General features: G+C 44.3%; 1 long non-coding RNA gene across 2 annotated transcripts; it reads left to right on the top strand.

The window, feature by feature from the left end:
- Nucleotides 1-279: 279 nt before the first annotated feature.
- Nucleotides 280-16,295, top strand: LOC144385278 (uncharacterized). 2 transcript variants are annotated; one of them, XR_013451464.1, is made up of 3 exons: nucleotides 280-2,296; nucleotides 12,356-12,404; nucleotides 12,483-16,295. It is a non-coding gene; the product is annotated as an uncharacterized LOC144385278 (long non-coding RNA). The 2 variants fall into 2 exon arrangements; XR_013451465.1 differs by lacking the exon at nucleotides 280-2,296 and adding an exon at nucleotides 2,722-3,542.
- The last annotated feature ends 2,087 nt before the right edge of the window (nucleotides 16,296-18,382 follow it).

Raw genomic sequence — 18,382 nt, forward strand, 5'->3', positions numbered from 1 at the left:
CTGTACTCATAAACCAACATTAACCTCTCTTAAAGTCTCCGTGCTCTCGCTCCCCACAGGCTTCTGTGGATAGTGGTTCCATCTGATGGTGGTTGCCCCTGCTGGCTTACTACTCACAATTACTTGAATTATTTCTGTCATAGGAATTGCATGTATTATACATTATTCATTCTGTAAACATGGCATCCATTGTAGTCTGTCCACCCCGGGAGTGGGATCCCTCCTTTTACGTTCTCTCTAAGGTTCCTTTCCTTTTTTTCCCTTTTGGAAGGGTTTTTTAATTTTTTGGGGAGTTTTTCCTGTGCCGATGGTGGGTTTTGGGACAGAGGATGTCGTATGTGTACAGACTGTAAATCCCTCTGAGGCAAATTTGTAACTTGCGATTTTGGGCTATACTAAATAAAATGAATTGAATTGATAGGAGAGTGTGGGGTGCAGTCCTTGGGGGGAATGAGGATACGGCGAGGGGTTTCTGTAAACAGTCTTTTATTGATCGTTTTAAGCGCACGAGCGTCCGGCTCCAGCTTCCTCGCCTGCCTCAGTCTCGTCCCGCTGTCGCCGTATCTCTCCTTCTTAAGGATCTCACACACACACACACCTGAGGCAAATTATGCCTCCCCCTGACACCGTTCCCCGAACCACTCCCTTCTCCGTCCCCTCTGCAGCGGAGCCAAACCACGCCCGCCACCACATACCCCCACCGCCCGACATAGGCCGGGGAGCCGTCCGGCCTAGCCTACTCCCCCCCTTTCAGGAGCGGGAGAGGAAATCAGCCACAGCCATCTGCGCCCCAGTCCTATGGACCACCTTGAATTAAAAGGCTGTAGAGCCAGATACCACCGAGTGATCCGGGCGTTGGCATCTTTCATGCGGTGGAGCCATTGGAGCGGGGCGTGGTCCGAACAGAGTGAATGAGCGTCCCAGGAGGTAGTAGCGTAGGGAGTCGACCGCCCACCAGATGGCCAGGCACAACTTCTCCACTGTGCTGTACCTGGCCTCCCTCTCAGACAGCTTCCGGCTGATGTACACCACGGGGCGGTCCACCCCCCCACCTCCTGGGACAAAACGGCCCCCAGCCCTCTGTTCGACGAGTCAGTCTGCAAAATAAAGGGGAGAGAGAAGTTAGGAGTATGAAGGAGTGGTTCCCCACAGAGAGCCTGCTTTACCTTCTCAAACGCCTGCTGGCACTGCTCTGACCACTGGACCGGATCTGACGCACCTTTCCGGGTCAGGTCGGTCAAGGAGCTGGTGAGGTCCGCGAAGCTGGGGATGAACCGCCTGTAATACCCCGCCAGCCCCAAGAACCGCCTCACCTCTTTTTTTGTCTTAAGCCGCGGGCAGACCGCGATGGCTGCAGTCTTGTCCACCTGAGGGCGCACCTGCCCGCCCCCCCAAGTGGTACCCCAAATATAGTACCTCCACCCATCCAACTACACACTTCCCCGGGTTGGCGGTGAGCCCCGCCCGTCCCAGCGCCTCCAGCACCGCGCCCACCTGCCGCACATGCTCCGCCCAGGTGGTACTGTGGATAATGACGTCGTCCAGGTGGGCGGCAGCATATGCAGCGTGCGGACGCAGCACCCGATCCATGAGATGCTGAAACGTGGCCGGGGCCCCAAACGAGTGTGGTAAATTGGTACAAACCGTACGGGGTGGAGAATGCCGTTTTCTCCTTGGACTCTGGCGACAGAGGAATCTGCCAGTAGCCCTTGGTTAAATCCAGTGTCGTGAAGAAACGTGCAGTGCCTAGCCGGTCCAGGAGTTCGTCGACCCGGGGCATTGGGTAAGCATCGAACCGTGACACGTCATTCACCCTGCAATAGTGGTGGCACCAGACTTCCAGAAGGAATTAATCGTCCAGGCGGACGCTTCAGAGGTGGGTCTGGGTGCGGTACTCTCCCAGACACGTGAGGGGGAGGAACACCCCATTCTCTACATAAGCAGGAAGTTACTTCCAAGAGAACTATTCCCTGGTGGAAAAGAAATGCCTCACAGTTACCTGGGCCCTGGAATCCCTGCGGTTCTACCTCCTGGGTCGACTGTTTACAGTGGTGTCGGATCATGCCCCTCTGCAGTGGATGCCCAGGAACAATGAAACAAACAGTAGGATTACCAGGTGGTTCTTGAGATTACAGGCCTTTAACTTTTCTGTTGTCCACAGGGCTGGCAAGAGCCACAGCAATGCGGATGCGCTCTCCAGACGTGACGCCTTCTGCACCTCCTTCACCCCGACGAGGACGTCAGTCTCGAGGGGGGGTGTGTGTGATGTCACGAGAGGCTGGGTCTTGGAAGGGAGGTACGTTCACCAAAGATGCCTATAACTACTATGGCTCCATCTGCCGGTGGAGTTAGGAACCCCACTCGGAGCATCCCTCTCCCACCTGAAACCCATCAGGGTATGACGACCTGAAGGCCTTCATAAGGGTGGGGGACACACAATTGAGGGGAAGAGAGAGACTAGCTTCAGGTTCGGCCCAATGCAGAAGACAAGACCAATACAGGAGGGAGTGAAGGCCAGGTCTGGATCTACCTCTCAACTGGCAGGGACATGGCATATATAGACCTTAGGCGACACTGGGCCCAGGTGCTCTCCATTAGCCATCAGGACAATGCCCCACCCAGGCTCACCTATAGGGCGACACACCATCCACTACTCATACTATGTGTGGGGCATCACAACATAAGTTCATATTTAATTCTTATCTTCTTTTTAACCCCAGACTGGAAAGGCTCACTGATTAAGACTAAGAAAGCAGAGGAGTTTGTCAACATCACCTTAATTTTTAGTTTTTTTTTTGGCGGCGCCGCCATCAGTCATTTGACCATTTCTTTTACAGTGTCTTGCTCGGGGACACAACACAGGACCGCAGTCGTCTCAAGTTGCTTTTCCAGAAGATTTAGAACGGATCATTCTTGATTCTACTTTATTAAGACTGCATTATGTTTGATGTAATGAAAAAAGTTGGCGAAAATGGAGCAGACAGTGAAAAAAAGTCTACCTCTAGAACAGTTCCTGGAAGAAGGTCAATAGCAGTCATACGGACGATGTGGTGGCAATGATGTGGCGCGGGCTTTGCTAAATAAACCTTTTAGATCATGGTATTCCTTGCTGCGGTGAATGAATGAGATGGAAGGGGAGTGTCTCATTGTGAGTACCTGACACAGTCATAGCCAGATGGGGGGGTTGATGGGTAACCCTGCAGAGGAGATGATCGTCCAACGCTGTGGTGTAGTTTGGTTCCTCCAGGGGCACCTGCCCGATCCCTGGCTGAGAAGCCAGTCATGTCCATGGGGTTTGCATCTGCTCCAGAGTCAATTAAATCTGAAACATTGTGATTATTCCCTGAGCAGAGCAGCTGGGCCTTAATCAAAGACCCTCTGGGTTAATGGTTGTACGGTCAGGATTACAGGTATAGGAACCAAGCACAACTCGGAAACAGAAATCCAATCAAAGTTCTTTACTTGTGTTCATTCAGGGTCAAAACCGAGATATCAGTCGAATGGAAAACAAATCCAAAAAGGGGGCACGCAAAAATCCATTGGTGAGTATTCAGGCAAACAGGGTCGGCACAGGCAGCTCAGGAAAGAAGTCTAGATACGCAGGAGACCTTCGCAGTAATACACAACCTGGTAGAGGGCCGGTGTGGGGACCTAAAAAATAGTGAGGGAGTAATGAGGGAATGGGCTGCAGGTGGGAAGGGCATGAGGACCAGGTGAAGAGAATGAGAGAAGATCTGGTGTTGATGACAGGATTTGGAATGACAGTAGAGTTAATTGACAAGCAGGCAGGCCGGGAAAAAAACTAATAAGACGGAGAATTCGTGACACTTACATCATCAAGACTAAGATTTGTATCCTGTCTTTCAATGACATCACCATCGCTCTCTTTTCCTGTACAGATAGTTCTGAATCGTTCAATGCCCCTCAACTCACTTGTGGACTGGCTTTTGTTGAAAAGACGGTATACACTGGACTAGACCTCATGGGACATGTTCTTTCAAAGGGACATGAAAGTCTTTTGATTTATGCAAATAATTCATGGGAATTTTAAGAGGTTCAAGTTGTATTGTATTTTGTACCAAAGACACATCACATCCCTTCAGATATCTTTCTTGCAACCTCTTGGGAGTATCCTAAACCCCTTTCAGAACTAGTAAAATGACAACTAAAACGAGAGGACAGGAACAACATAAGACGTAGTAGGCAAAAAACAGTGGTCTGTGTCTCCCACACTTACACAATGCTGACAAGTCAGAATCAGCAGAATTCCAACAACCACATTGAATGATACGCCCTGAATATTACAACTGTCTCATGTCCCAGGGTGACTCAGAGATCATGCGTGCCTTTTAGTATGCACATAACACACTTGTGGAAAGTGGAAGCACGCAAAAGTGCACATAAGCAAACACACACACACACACACACACATACACACTGTTGAGTTGTGAACACGTGAACTTTTACAGCCTCTGAGCTATTCATTTTACAAATTTCATAGCCTTTTAGAATTTTTTCCTGTGAAGAAGATGGTCTCAGCCTGGTCTCAGATGCATTATTGAATTCCCTATAATAGAGAATGGAGAAGAGAAAGTGTGACAGACAGAGAAAAAGCATAACGAAAGAGAGGGACACCATCAGAGGAACAAGTCTGTCTAGCCTGATTGAGAATTGGAGGCAACACAGGCCTCGTCTGGGTGAAGCAAAATTGCCGCATTTTGCACCTCCTTTTTCCCCTCTGCAACCAATTTTCCTATCGCTCCTTGATTTAATGATGATCTGTCGATCAATTACTGTGTGTTACCTAATAGCTCGAATAAAACATTGTTGAAAATCCTTGATGAATTGAAGTAAATGGAAGGCAGGTTAGCAACAGCAACACTACGTCAAAACATCCGTTCACAAACTTGCACAACTAGTATTCCATACGCACCTCTGTCAAAATCGTACTGTTCAAAACACATCCGCAACCCGTATTTGTGCCACAAGTCCGACATTAGTCAGGGGCGTGATGTTTTCCAGCAGATGCATTTCTACTTCATCTCATGTAGTGTAGTCACATTAGAAATTGATTTCCTCATAACAAGAGACCATTAATTCTCTCAATATTATTGTATTACTTTATACTATCCTTTAAAATTATACCTTGTTTATAGTGGTTTACATACATCAGCATACAGTACATGTGTAATTGTGCTTTCTCTGACTCGTTCTCTCTCTCTCTCCCTCCCTCCTTCTTTCCTTTTTTACACCAGTAGCACCTGGACTTGCACTATTCATCATGCGGATGACTCGTAACATGAATTAGTTTTTTTTTACAGTGGAAGATGAGAGGACCAGATGGCATGGAATAAAAAAGGGAGGAAAGCATGGAAGAAGGGAGGAAAGAAGTTATGGAAGGAGGGATGTGGTTGAGGACAACATAATTCAGCGCCCCCCCCCCACTATATCATCTTCTGCTCTTTACACACGGCCTTCTATGTTATCATAGAGGACACATGGTAGTGTCGGATTAAGGTCTTGGATTTTTTACGCCATTACAAACAGCATTAGAGCTTTTCACATGACCTCCATTGTAGTTTCTTTTACTTCAAAAAAGAAAATTGTGAAACTCTAATTAGTCTGTATAATTGAGTCCGGATGAAGCGCTGCCAATCGGAGCCGGTCTCATGCAAGGTGGAGAGGTTTTGTTCACTGACTGTCTTTTCATGGCGGCCCAGCCTCTCTCTTTTTCCCCCCGTCTCTCCGCGTCTTTCCCAGCACTCCCATAGTTTTGTGGTTATCTCTTTTTTTAGAATAGTAGAGAAGAGGCTCTGCTTGAGAAGGCCAGGAGGTGAGGTTTGCATTATTGGAGCATCAATTGCGGCCAATTAGACCTGTGTGAATGCACACTCTCTGTACCTGCTTCATGCTGTTGGGTTGTAGGAGACCAGCACTGGGTTTCAACCACCACCAGCCGTCGCAATCTCAACATCTTCTTGTTTTCATTGCATACCAAAGTAACACTCTCTGCATTCTCTAGGTTTTTGCTTAGCTACTGCATCTGTTCTCATCTTCAGTGAGCTGAATGGAAAACGGGTAATTTTCTTCCCAATCCTGTTGTATTACGCCAAGCAGAAACAGTCAAGGCTGCACCATAGTAATGGATGTGGCAGTAGACCTGACAAAAAGGAACCTTCCAAATGATGCTAATACCAACATACTCCGACAGGGGATCTCCTCCCGCTCCATGCCATCTAAGAAAGAAATTGTACAGATTATGCATCCCAGCTGCTAGGTTAAGTTAAGTCAAATTGAGAAGCTGCATAAAACATTACATGAAAGTTGGTGTTGTGTTCTAAAAATGAAGCAACCTCTTGGATTGAAAAGTAAAAATCAAAAGTATTTAATAAAAGAAAAGGTGTTGTGCTAAAAACAACATATCAGCTCTCTGTAATAAACAGGCAACAGGGCCACCCATAGTGACTGTCTCTTGCCTCCACCAACGAACTTCGAGAACAATGGGTGCCTACAGGTATTTATACAGTTCAGTCAAGAGCTGTGTCTCAAAGTCGACCGCATACGTATCTTCCGCTGCGACTCAGCTGCGACTTGCCTGTCCCAATTCGTGGGCTCCTCAGAACGCGGTCGTGGGACACAGCCCTCCAGGAGGCAATTTGGAGGACACATCTGATCTATCCTTTGCGGCCAAGCATATGTCAGCATGCAGTGCGGTCCGACGAGGATTTCATTTATTCAGGACGGAGACGGGTGATCCGACTGCGCGGGACAGTTTACTTGTAAATGTAACTGTAAAGTAATAAAATTGTCTTGAATATCTACAAATATAATATATATATATATATATATTATATATTATAATATATAAAATCACATTTTAGTTTATGAAATCGATAGAATAAACTCCTCTTTGTCATAACGTTAACCCCCACGATACAGTTTCTGACCCAGGCTCTCACCTGAACCCCCCCCCCCCCCCCCCTTGGTCCATGTACTGCTCTTATGAATATCAATGTACTAACACACATTAATGACAAATACACAACGAGCAGCTCGTTACCGGAAGCCACTGCGCTGTTAACGGCAGCTCGTCTCCCTGCATCCACCCGTAGTTATTAGTGAAAAGTCACTTTGATGGCTTAACTTTAAAGGCTGATTAATATTTTGTGGGGGCTGAGACGGTTTATAATTCACATTATGAACAGAAATGGATCAAAGTGAGCTCAGGTAGACAAGTTGTGAAATATCACTTTCAGTCAGTAACGTTACAGAATATATACACAAAGAAATTAAACTTCCTTTGTTCGGTTGGGAACGGCCTTACGCGGGGCACCATTTTGTTGGGCACGACATAGGGGTAATCCATCCATCCATCCATTTTCAACCGCTTATCCGGCGTCGGGTCGCGGGGGCAACAGCTCCAGCAGGGGACCCCAAACTTCCCTTTCCCGGGCCACATCTACCAGCTCCCAAGGCGTTCCCAGGCCAGTGCAGAGATATAATCTCTCCACCTAGTCCTGGGTCTTCCCCGGGGCCTCTTCCCAGCTGGCCGTGCCTGAAACACCTCCCTAGGGAGGCGCCCAGGGGGCATCCTTGCCAGATGCCCAAACCACCTCAACTGGCTCCTTTCGACGCAAAGGAGCAGCGGCTCTACTCCGAGCTCCTCGCGAATGGCTGAGCTTCTCACCCTATCCCTAAGGGAGACGCCAGCCACTCTCCTGAGGAAACCCAACCCGTGACCCAGTTCTTTCGGTCATGACCCATCCTTCATGACCATAGGTGAGGGTAGGAACGAAGATTGACTGGTAGATCGAGAGCTTTGCCTTCCGGCTCAGCTCTCTTTTCGTCACAACGGTGCGGTAAAGCGAGTGCAATACCGCCCCCGCTGCTCTGATTCTCCGGCCAAACTCACACTCCATCTTCCCCTCACTCGTGAACAAGATGAACTCCTTCACTTGGGGTAAGGCACCCTCCTCTCCAGATCCTGCCCCGCTAGCTCGGGAGTCGCCCGTGCCCTCTCCGCATCCCTATGATGGAACGCTGGCGAAGTGCCGGGGATTCCTCTTTCAATGCCGGCAGGTTTTTGACAGCCAGCCTCTAACCTTTGCATTGGGCCAGTCCAAGGTTTCCAATGTGGTCAGATTACTCCGTCGAAGGGCTGTGGCAATAAGATGTTTGGCAGCCACTGTCATGCTATCAATGATGATGGTTACGAGACCAGTGCCTCCCTGTTACATTAACTTCAAGACCTATGGGCCTAATCTCAATTAAATTTCTGAGGAATCTGTGATTCACTTCTCCTGTCACTGGCCTGTCATTCAACAGTGCTTTTTATTTTTGGACTAGATGCAAATTTCGGAAATTGCTCAGGGATTCAAGCAAAGCGAGGATAGGGAGAAGAGAGATGGAGGAAAAACGAGAAGATGAAAACTTCAAGGAAATTACTGTCGGGAGGTTGAGTCTGTTTGCTGCACACCAAAGGGGGTTAAGACAGGGTTTGGCTTGCAAAGACAAGCCAACAGAGACACAAAACGCTAAATCTAAAGTTTCTCCAGCATTGTTTAGACTCCTAACAAGGGGGACTGTGAACAACAAGGAACATCATTTGGATTTCCCTCCCCACTTCCTCTGTTTTCCTTTTCCATGTACCCAAGCACATAAATAGCTATCTTAACAACTTGCTGCTATTTTGAATAGGGGCTGCATCTCCCTGTGGATTTCCATGAGTGAGGCAATTTGCTGGCGAACAGGTGCATTTTTAATGCTTTCATACAATTAAAACAGGATCTACCTTCCTTCTTCCTTCCTTGTTTTCAGAGGCGCCCTCCTTTCATACTTAGGTGGAATTGATTTAGTTTGTCTAATTAAACTCAGAATAAGATGTTAATTACCTAACAAGGTCACCTCTCTCTACCACCAAATTCACCATTGGTGTTCTTTCTTCAACAGTATTTTCGTCAAGGATTCAAAGGGAAAGTAGAAGAATGGTGTTAATTGCCTATATGCCGTGTCCCAATTTTAAATTTCAACGTCTTTTTTTCCCCCCCAGAACTTTCTCTTTCCTGGGTCTTTTTAGGCTGTGAGAAAATAGGGATTTATTGTGCCATTGTTCTTTTCTCTCTTGTCCTCCAGTCAGAAAAGATGCGTCAACTCATCACAATATGGCCTTTGTCTACATTTACCAAGTTTCCATTCCCAGAGTGGGGGGAGAGTGAAGGACTGCTTGCGACAATGGTGTGTTAAGATGGAGCATGGATCAGCTGTACACGGATTTTCCCTCTCCGTAGGCCGATTTTCACCTTGTATTACACGTTTGCTCAAGCAGGCATGCTGTTTGGTACAAGACCAGTATTAGAACAAAGTTTTACCAAAACTTACAAAACAAACTCACCACTATGTTGACCATAACACAGATTATTGAACATATAAAACACAGGCCGAATACAAACTTAAAAAAGCTTATTCAAGGATGCCAAAAAATAAAGGATGAAAAGGATTAATTAAAAAGATAAATACCCAACTAATCCAAAAACGGATGCACAGTAGATTAAAACTGTAAATCCATAAAAAAATGAATTGAATGATCACAATGAAACTTAATACAACGTTTGAAAAACACTTGGCTAGATTCTTCCGTCTTCAAAGCAAATAATGGCCTTTAAATTTGGCATGAGACATCTATTCAAAACTGGCTCTTTTTCCGTTCTCAGTTTCCCCTTTAGGAATATCTACCTTTCACTGGTCATGTAAAATGCCAAACGTTGACTGCTGTTACCTTGAAGTTGTTATATATTCTGTTCTTTCTAGCAAACACAGGCAACGTTCTCATGAGAAGACGGCACGCCACTTTGAAGGACATTTTGTGTGTCAACTTTTTGTTGTCATTCCCGACTATTGTTATGAATTCAAGCAGCAAAACTGCTTGATTATGTTTATAAAGATGTTTGATTTTTTGATGATCCTTGAATAAAGAGTTAACTTAAGACTAAATTAATCTTGACTATAAAAAATGTAATTTCAACAGCATGCCCAGGCTAGCTCCAAGTTCCACCAATCTGGCTGTTACATGTTAATATTTTGGGTAATCTTAGCAATTTACTAACAAACACAAAAAACAATTTTCCATAAAACACAGTCCTACACCATTTGTTTGCAATCTCATTGCTTGTGGTTAGTGTACCTTTTTTGATCTTTACACAATTCTGGTTGATTTTCACTTCTGTACCAAATTGGCCAACATGTGAGGTGGTGGTAACATGAGCTCTCCAATATCCCAATGTTGGGCCTATAATCCTCTCATTACATTACATATAATCTAGCTGATACTTTTATCTAAAGCGACTTACAATATGTGCATTTCAACCATAAGGATACAAACTCAAAAGAACAAGAAACATCTTTAAACAATTTACAACTAACTTTGTTAGTGTTTTTAGTCAAAGTGTAGTCTGAAGAGGTGTGTCTTTAGTTTGTGGCTAAAGATGTAAAGGCTCTCTGCGGTCCTGATGCCATCAGAGAGCTCATTCCACCATTTCGGAGCAAGGACAGCAAAGAGTCGTGATCTAGTAAAGTGTTTTGCTCTCAGTGAGGAAGGAACAAGCAGAGCGGAGTGTGTGGGTTGGGATGTAGGGTTTGACCATGTCCTGGATCTAGACTGGACCCGATCCATTCACCGCACGGTACGTGAGTACCAATGTTTTGAACTGGATGCGGGTAGCCAGTGAAGAGAGCGGAGGAGTGGAGTGGAGTAGTGTGGGAGAATTGCAGACGGTTAAAGACTTAGTCGAGCTGCTGCATTTTGGATGAGCTGCAGAGGTCGGATGGCGGTAGCAGGGAGACCTTCCAGGAGAGAGTCAGTACCTGCGGCACCATCCAAGTGAGAAAGGAACGTCTTCCCCTGATGTTGTACAGCGTGTATCTACAGGATTGTATTGTTGCTGTAATGTTGGGAGAGTTGGCTGTCAAGTGTCACACCAAGGTTCCTGGCAGTCGCAGTCTGGTGACAGTCAGGTCCTGTGTAAGAGAATCTTTCACTGGAAAGAGGAAGTAGTTCTCGGGGTTGATTTTCAGATGGTGAATGGACATCCACTGAGAGATCTGAGTGTCCGGGTGACCGAAGGAGAGAAATAGTTGGGTGTCATGGGCATAGCTGCGGTAGGAGAAGCCATGCGAGCAAATAACAGAGCCGGTTTAGAGAAGGAGGATCTGGTGGTTTACTGTGTCAAATGCAGCAGAAAGGTCCAGAAGGATGACGACAGAGGAGAGAGAGAGGCGACTTAATCAGTGTGGAGTTGCTCTGATTAATCAATTTTAGATTGGTAGTGTGATGGCCCCTGTCGCTGATTACGGCCAGTGTGCTTTTTGTCTCCACAGAGCAGATCGCCAAATGGAGAGCACCTGGTCTGAGAAAAGGGCGGGGCATAAAAGCCCTCCTCCAGCGTGAGCCTGGGGCATTTTTCCTCTCTGACATGGTTCACGACTACTACTTATTGTGAAATGCGAATAAAATCGTTCTTACATCCACCGCAGTGTCTTTGCCGCATTTGTCGCAACTTACGAGCCAGGTTGTGACAGTACAAAGAGCTTTTGGCAGCAGAGAAAGATGAGAGAATTGAGACACAAGCAAGTCGTCCGGTTGTGTTATATTTACATTTCCTTTCCAATGCTCGCATGGCATTGACCGGTTCTGACAGCCACGGAGCCGGAGGGTTTTTGCCGGCCTGTCGTGTCGTAAGAGGACAGAGAGAGTTGAGAGCGGAGGAGAGTTTCCCGCGGCAGCGTTCAAATGTAAGAGTGAGAAAGAGTCAGTTGAGGGCAGAGCACTGCTAGAACAGAAGAGTCCAAAGAGGAGGGAGAGAATTTTGCGACAAACCTGTAGAGTTAGTTGATGGGGTGGGATCATTAGAGAGCAGAAGAGAGTGTGAGATGAAGAAGTGGAGTTCGAGGTAGAGCAGGTTTGATTGTTCTCTTTAATCAAATCAGTGAGGTGCCATATCCACTGCCATGAATCACGTTTTAATTGGCCAGCCTTTTTTATAAAAAATCCCTGCAAATTCACTAATACATTTCTTTGATGTTTTGTGCTAAAATCTGTTATCACTCAATATCCAACAAAATGAAATAACATGCATCAGTATACAGTACTAGAACAAATAAATTCAAATATGTACATTCTTTACTTAACTTATGTAGATTCAGTTGTACAACATTAAGTTACATAAGTTTACTGTTGGAGGAAAAGGAAATGTATTCAAATGTACTAAACAAAACTTTTTTTTAGTAGTGTTAACAAACGCAGGCTGCCGATTTTAAATGTCTGACCCAAAAAAGCAAAAGTTTTTTTTTTTACCATCAGACTTTTCCCTGCACAGTTTGAAGAATGCCAAGGGGTCCCAGGGCCACTGGTAAGTGCGGGATAATTGATGGATGAATGGATTTTGTTGAATCAGATACAAATTAATTTACTTTGAACATGGGGGCAGTCCTACCTGAAAGGCAGGGGAGGAGATGAGATGGGGAGCGACTGGAGAAAGCCGCAGGGCAAGAAGAGCGGAGACGTTCAGGGGCAACGGGCAAAGGAGGACTGGGAGGTGAGCGGGAGTTAAATTAGGTGTGTAATGTTAGGGTTGATATGAAGTGACTGAGTGTGGTGTGCTGTCAATAATTCGCCCTGCTCTTCGACAATTCTTCTTCCTCCACTGACACTAAGAAACACCTTCTCCTCCTTATTCTCCCAAAGAGATTTCTTCCACCAGAAATATATTTTGTGGTCCCCGAGTTCCACTTCTTTTCTATCCAAGACATTGAGAGAGAAATACAGTTTCCTTTCATCAGAGAGATATCACATTAACAGCCTTATAGCTTCAGAAAGTATAAATTTTATTGGTAGTCTACTGAAACTGGATTGGAAAAATTGGAAAAAATGGCAACTTGTAAGCAACTGGAGTTATTTAATGGACAACTATAGTTTTGTTAAAGAGACAAACCCAATGTGGGAGTGACATTATTCTGTTGAATGCTAAACTGATGTAATTGAGTTTTTATTGCGCCCCTGCTCGGACCACACACAGTGAGAGCCACAAATGACAGAAAAGGTATTCTTTGAAATTCTAAACCTTAGAATGCACTCAGTTCAATACAGTATTGCCTCTCAGTATTTACTGCTTAATCTTTGATTTTTCCTCCACCTTATAGGTTCCGTCTGCCTGTGCCTCCCCTTGGTGATTGAAGAGATGAGCAGAATAACCATTTAATTGTGTTTTAGATAATTGTGAATCTATTTCTTGTGTGAATTTATCAATGATAGATTGTCTTAAAAATCACAGATAGATCCTGGAAATGTTGAATTTTTACATTTTGTCACCTAGTTTTTTTCGCCCTGTTCACCTATCCACTAACTCTATAGTCCTTTCAGATCCATTCTCCGCCCCAGTGAACACTTGCGTGCACTTCCCTCACTTGATACTCCCGCCCTGCTCACCTGCAGCTCGTTCCCACATTACTCATTCACTATTTAGGTTCACTCACTTGCACCTGCCTCTTGCCACATTGTATTGTGTCCCTGCCAAGTTCTGCAGCATGACATTGCAGTCTGTCTCTGACCTTTTTCCTCTGACCCCTGGCTGCTGTTTTTTTACCTTCAATTCTCTGCCTGCTCCTTTTCTTTGGTTTGCCTGTGTGACTGATATCCTGGTTTGCACCCTGCCTGTCAACCAAGCAAACCCACTTTGACATATTGTGCATTTGGGTCAGACTACAGCTTAAACTTAGGTTTGTTTATTCAAACACAAATTTAACAGACCCTTGATGTTCACACACCTCATTTTCTTTTGCATGTTTGTAAAATGACCAGAATATCTTATCGCTATTGAAGAAAACGCAGACAACCACAGTTCGCTGTTGATTTGACAAAGAATGTTTGATGTTTATATAAAAAAAATGGAAATTGAGCAATCTGGGATCCTGTCTACGAGAAGGGTCTCTTTTACCAGCTCCAGCAGACAAAGGCCCCACTCACACACCTTTTGTCTTATTACCGTAAATAGCCGGCGGGATAGCTAACGCCCTGAGGAAGATCCTCTATTTGAGTGTCTTCCACTACCAAGGACCCGATTTAATGGTGATAAGAGGTGGTGAAATGGTTCAAACATAATACCTAAGTTAACACTGACATTTAAAAAAACGAAAACATTCCACTTGAATGTTTGTACAGTCAGCTACAGACCGTGGATCACTTTACCTGTGGACAGAACAGGATAGCAGCTTTCCTATTCGAAGTGCAGTGCTCAGATCAGCTGGCCGGATACAACAATGTTAGAATACAACAACACACAGGAATACGGTGGATATACCGTAAATCACAGACTATAGAGCGCACCTGAATATATGCAGCACCACCTAAATTTAGAACGAAAAAAAGATGTGCACATATATACGCACCGGCCTATAAACCGCAAGTGTCCACTCCAGTGACGTGCGGTCGCTGGAGGCAGTGCCTCCCCTTGTGTCATCATGAAATATGAAAAAAAAATTAAAAAATGTATATATATATATTTGTCCACTGATCTGTGATAGATTAGATTCAACTTTATTGTCATTGCACAGGGTACAAGTACTGAGGCAACGAAATGCAGTTTAACATCCAACCAGAGTGCAAAATAGCAAAAAATGTGCCAGTGTAATTATTATGTGAAGTGAGTATGTGAAGTGTAATTATTAGATCAATCAATGCGATCATTGTTATAGTTTAAATGAATTTGTATTTTCAGCGACTAGCTGCGCCTCCTTCTCGGATTGTGCAATCCCTCATAAACCAGATTGAGCTGCTCATGTTTTTGCCCAATTTCAGCACGTGCAATTAATGTCTCTATATGTCACCAATGTAATGTTTGTACACGGTTGTATCACATGTCCTCACTCCCCATAGTCTGGGTCCTGTATTTCACGCATGTTAGCTAATCTGACGTAACGGCGCAGTAAGGAGGCAGCTGGACTGGCAGCTTTCTGCTTGTCACTGTTGTGGAGGCGGAGTCAGTACCTCTGCCTGTCTGAAGGGGGCGTGTGTGAGCACACGGGATCCTTCCGCTATTGTTTTTCTTCACGTATCACAGACTGATAGCATAGTTAGCATGTGCTAACTTAATCACAGATTTTCAATAATAATGAAGTTTGCTTTCAAAGAAGTTCATGTACTCTATGTAAAGGTGTGTGCATATGAAGCTGTTCAAGTCCAGTTCCAGGCCTTCTCCAACCTCCATCATATTGCAGTGCATGCGGTTCTCCTGCTGTCACTGCTTCCTTCCCTACGTCTCCCTCTTGTCTATTCACGCCTCACTGTTTATCTTTTACAATATCTTTGCTTATTCTACCCAGTATCTTTGCCCCCCAACTCCCCATCAACCCTTCCTTTTGTATTTATTTCTGCTGAAAAGCCAGTCTAGTTCATTTGCTAGTCGACCAGGCAGAGTAGGGCTCCTATTCTTAGGCTTTTATTAACATCATGGACTGCACAACAGCTACAGAATCTATTATTCATTAAGTGTAACCAATATAAAATTTAAAACAGTCTGGGCTCTTTTTTTGGTGGAAATATGTAAGGTCAGCATAATTTTCTGCCTATTACTAATATCTATATCATCTTTTCCTTAGTCAGCTCCATTTAAATATGCAATCATTTACAGCTTTTGACTATATGTGTGTGCACACCCAATATCCAATATTCCTCTACTAGACTTTTTATGCTGACATCAATGGCAAGCTATTAAAGACAGTATTTCATTATTGGTTCTTCTTCCCCAGTGGTTATTTACAATCCCATATATACTAAGCACTGATATTAAAGGAGACCATTTTAATGAGGTACTATCTGCCATGGCAATATGTCTTTCTCCGAATGAGATTGTGTTTAAAGATTTTATCAAGAAATGGCTGTTCGGCAGGGTTATGTTTTGTCCATGAAATATGCATTTCATATCTCTTTCATTTCATTAACATAATTTAATTTGTGCTTTGCATTCTGTGCATAATACATATTTGATTTACAAAACAAATATTTCCATTAGAAAATGAATTTCATGCGCGCAAAAGGCAGAACTGAAAGATGTATTGTAAGGAAGTAAGAGGAGAAAAGAGAAAACGAATTGTATTATCTTTGACTCAGGGAAAAGAAGAAATCATTGGCAAGTAAAAATACTCTCAATAGATTTCTTATGTGTGTATGCGTGGGGGGACACTGTTATATGTGCATGTTTGTATAGACAGTATGTAAATGGGAAATAAAAGTCGTTGGTATATTGCATGGAGTCTAGAGCCATATAACACAGATTGATTTACATGACCTGCATAGGGTTTCCCTCCCTGATGTTAAGTTCACTCATCAGAGTCACATGACTTGTTTTGAATCTTGATTTTGTGTCCCTCCTTTTGAGAGTGAGACCTGTCTTAAGTGGGCATTCTGTGGGGAGAATCGTTGTGTGGGACGCGCACATCAAGAGGCTTTAATTTTTCCCATCTCCAAGGTTTGTGCTCCATGCATAGGGCCATCTTCTATGCTTCCAGTTAAGAGCTGTTTAGCTCCTCTTCCTTGAGCCACCGGTGGGAAAACCCTTTGGTATGATGAATTATAAAGGGTTCCGCCCCATCTCAGTTTCCCGTTCCCTTTTTCCCATGGAACCCTGGTAGTTTTAATTAAAGCACTTCACCTTGCTTGTTTAAAGGCTATCACGAGCCCCATGATAACTTCCAGAGTGTGAGAGGGAGATGAAGCGTGGGGCTTTGGATAACACAAGCATTTAAAACTGGCCCTGGCGAGTTCATATTAATTTGGCTTATCTCTGAGAATGAAAAAAAGAAATCCAGGTAGAACTGAGACAGATCCCAGGATTTAATGAGCTCAAAATGTAAAGTCAATGTCAAAACACTTTTTTTTACTCTTTAACTTTATTCCTCTGGTGGCAGGGTGGGAGACTTGTCTAAGCTAAAAACCAAATAGTATGATCAATGTTTCAGGGGTGACTAGTATTAGCAGGGATTTTGGGCTTGCTTGACACCGTACGTAAAAGGAATGGCTTAAAAAAGACAGCAGCAGGTGGAGGAGGTATATGCGGCAGGAGAATGAAGGGGGAGAGTGAGTGAGACAGGAGGAGAGAGGAGGCTAATACCTGGGCTTCACTCTGCTTTGTCGCCCACTGATCGGAGCGCTCAGAGGATGTTAGCGCTTTCCAACCTAATCATTCTTTTCTATCCCCATCTCTCCATCGTTGACTCATTTTCTGTTCTCTGTCTTGGAGTCGCTCGCTCAGATTGTCTCCCTCTCTCACTTTTCAAACGCACCAACCCACCAACGGTCCTCCCTCTTTGCCTGCAAGGAGCTAAGTATTTGTATAAATCTGTGACTGGCGTAAGCAAGTTGACGGCAGGTGGGGATGTATGGTGCACAGGGGCGTAGGGGAGTCGAGAGAGGTGATAGCATCGCGGTTCTTTCTCCTCCCCTCGTATTCAAGCGTCTCTTAACATTCTCAGACTCTTAACATAAGTACTAAAACTACAGTTCAGAAGAGGCTTAACAGTCAAGTCTTCAAACCAAATCCCAAAACGAGAGGCTTGGGATTGGAGTTTTAAAATGGAGAAAGAAGGTTCTAGGCTTTATCCTCAGCGTAAGCATTGCAGTGCTTATTAAGCATGCACACAGGGTGTGGCAAGGCTTTTATTGTATTGATCTTCCTGATACAGAGTGAAACCTCATTTGTTTCAGTGCACAGTGCAAATATGTTTTATTCTTGTTTTGCCTCTTATAAATCATGCAACATGCTGTTCCATTTTCCTGATAAGACACCGTTTGTCAGGGCTGTAAGAGATATGCAGCTTTCCAGATACAGTTGCTCAACAAATGCAACAACATACTAAAACTTTTCCATTTCTGTTCAGTTAAAAAATTCTTTGTATAAAAACCCCAAAAGACCTCTTCCAAACAATTTATATACAGGAGATATCATCAGAGACCACTGTTCATGCTCCTAGTGAAAAAGCATGGCAACATTGTGTATTTGATGCGTAACATGGATACTTAATTGAGGGGAAGTTGTCCGTGGTATGCGGGAAGGATACTTGTTGTCAAAACCCGGATCCCGGGGTAGTTTTGTTGCTTGAAGCAAAAGTGTTTTGGTTTTAATTCCAAACAATATATTTAATTTTGGTTGGAAGGTGCAATAACTTCCTTCCACTTGGCTAATAAAAGTTGATTGAGACCGTTTCCGAGACTCAGGTCTTTGAAAAAAAAAAAAAAGTATATATATATATATATATATTTATTTATTTATTTATTAGGGGTGTAACGATTCATTCACTTAATCGATTTATATTCCTGCGATCAAACTGAATCGAT

Source organism: Gasterosteus aculeatus, chromosome 12, assembly GCF_964276395.1.
Source record: "Gasterosteus aculeatus chromosome 12, fGasAcu3.hap1.1, whole genome shotgun sequence".
In the NCBI taxonomy this organism is placed as follows: Eukaryota; Metazoa; Chordata; class Actinopteri; order Perciformes; family Gasterosteidae; genus Gasterosteus; species Gasterosteus aculeatus.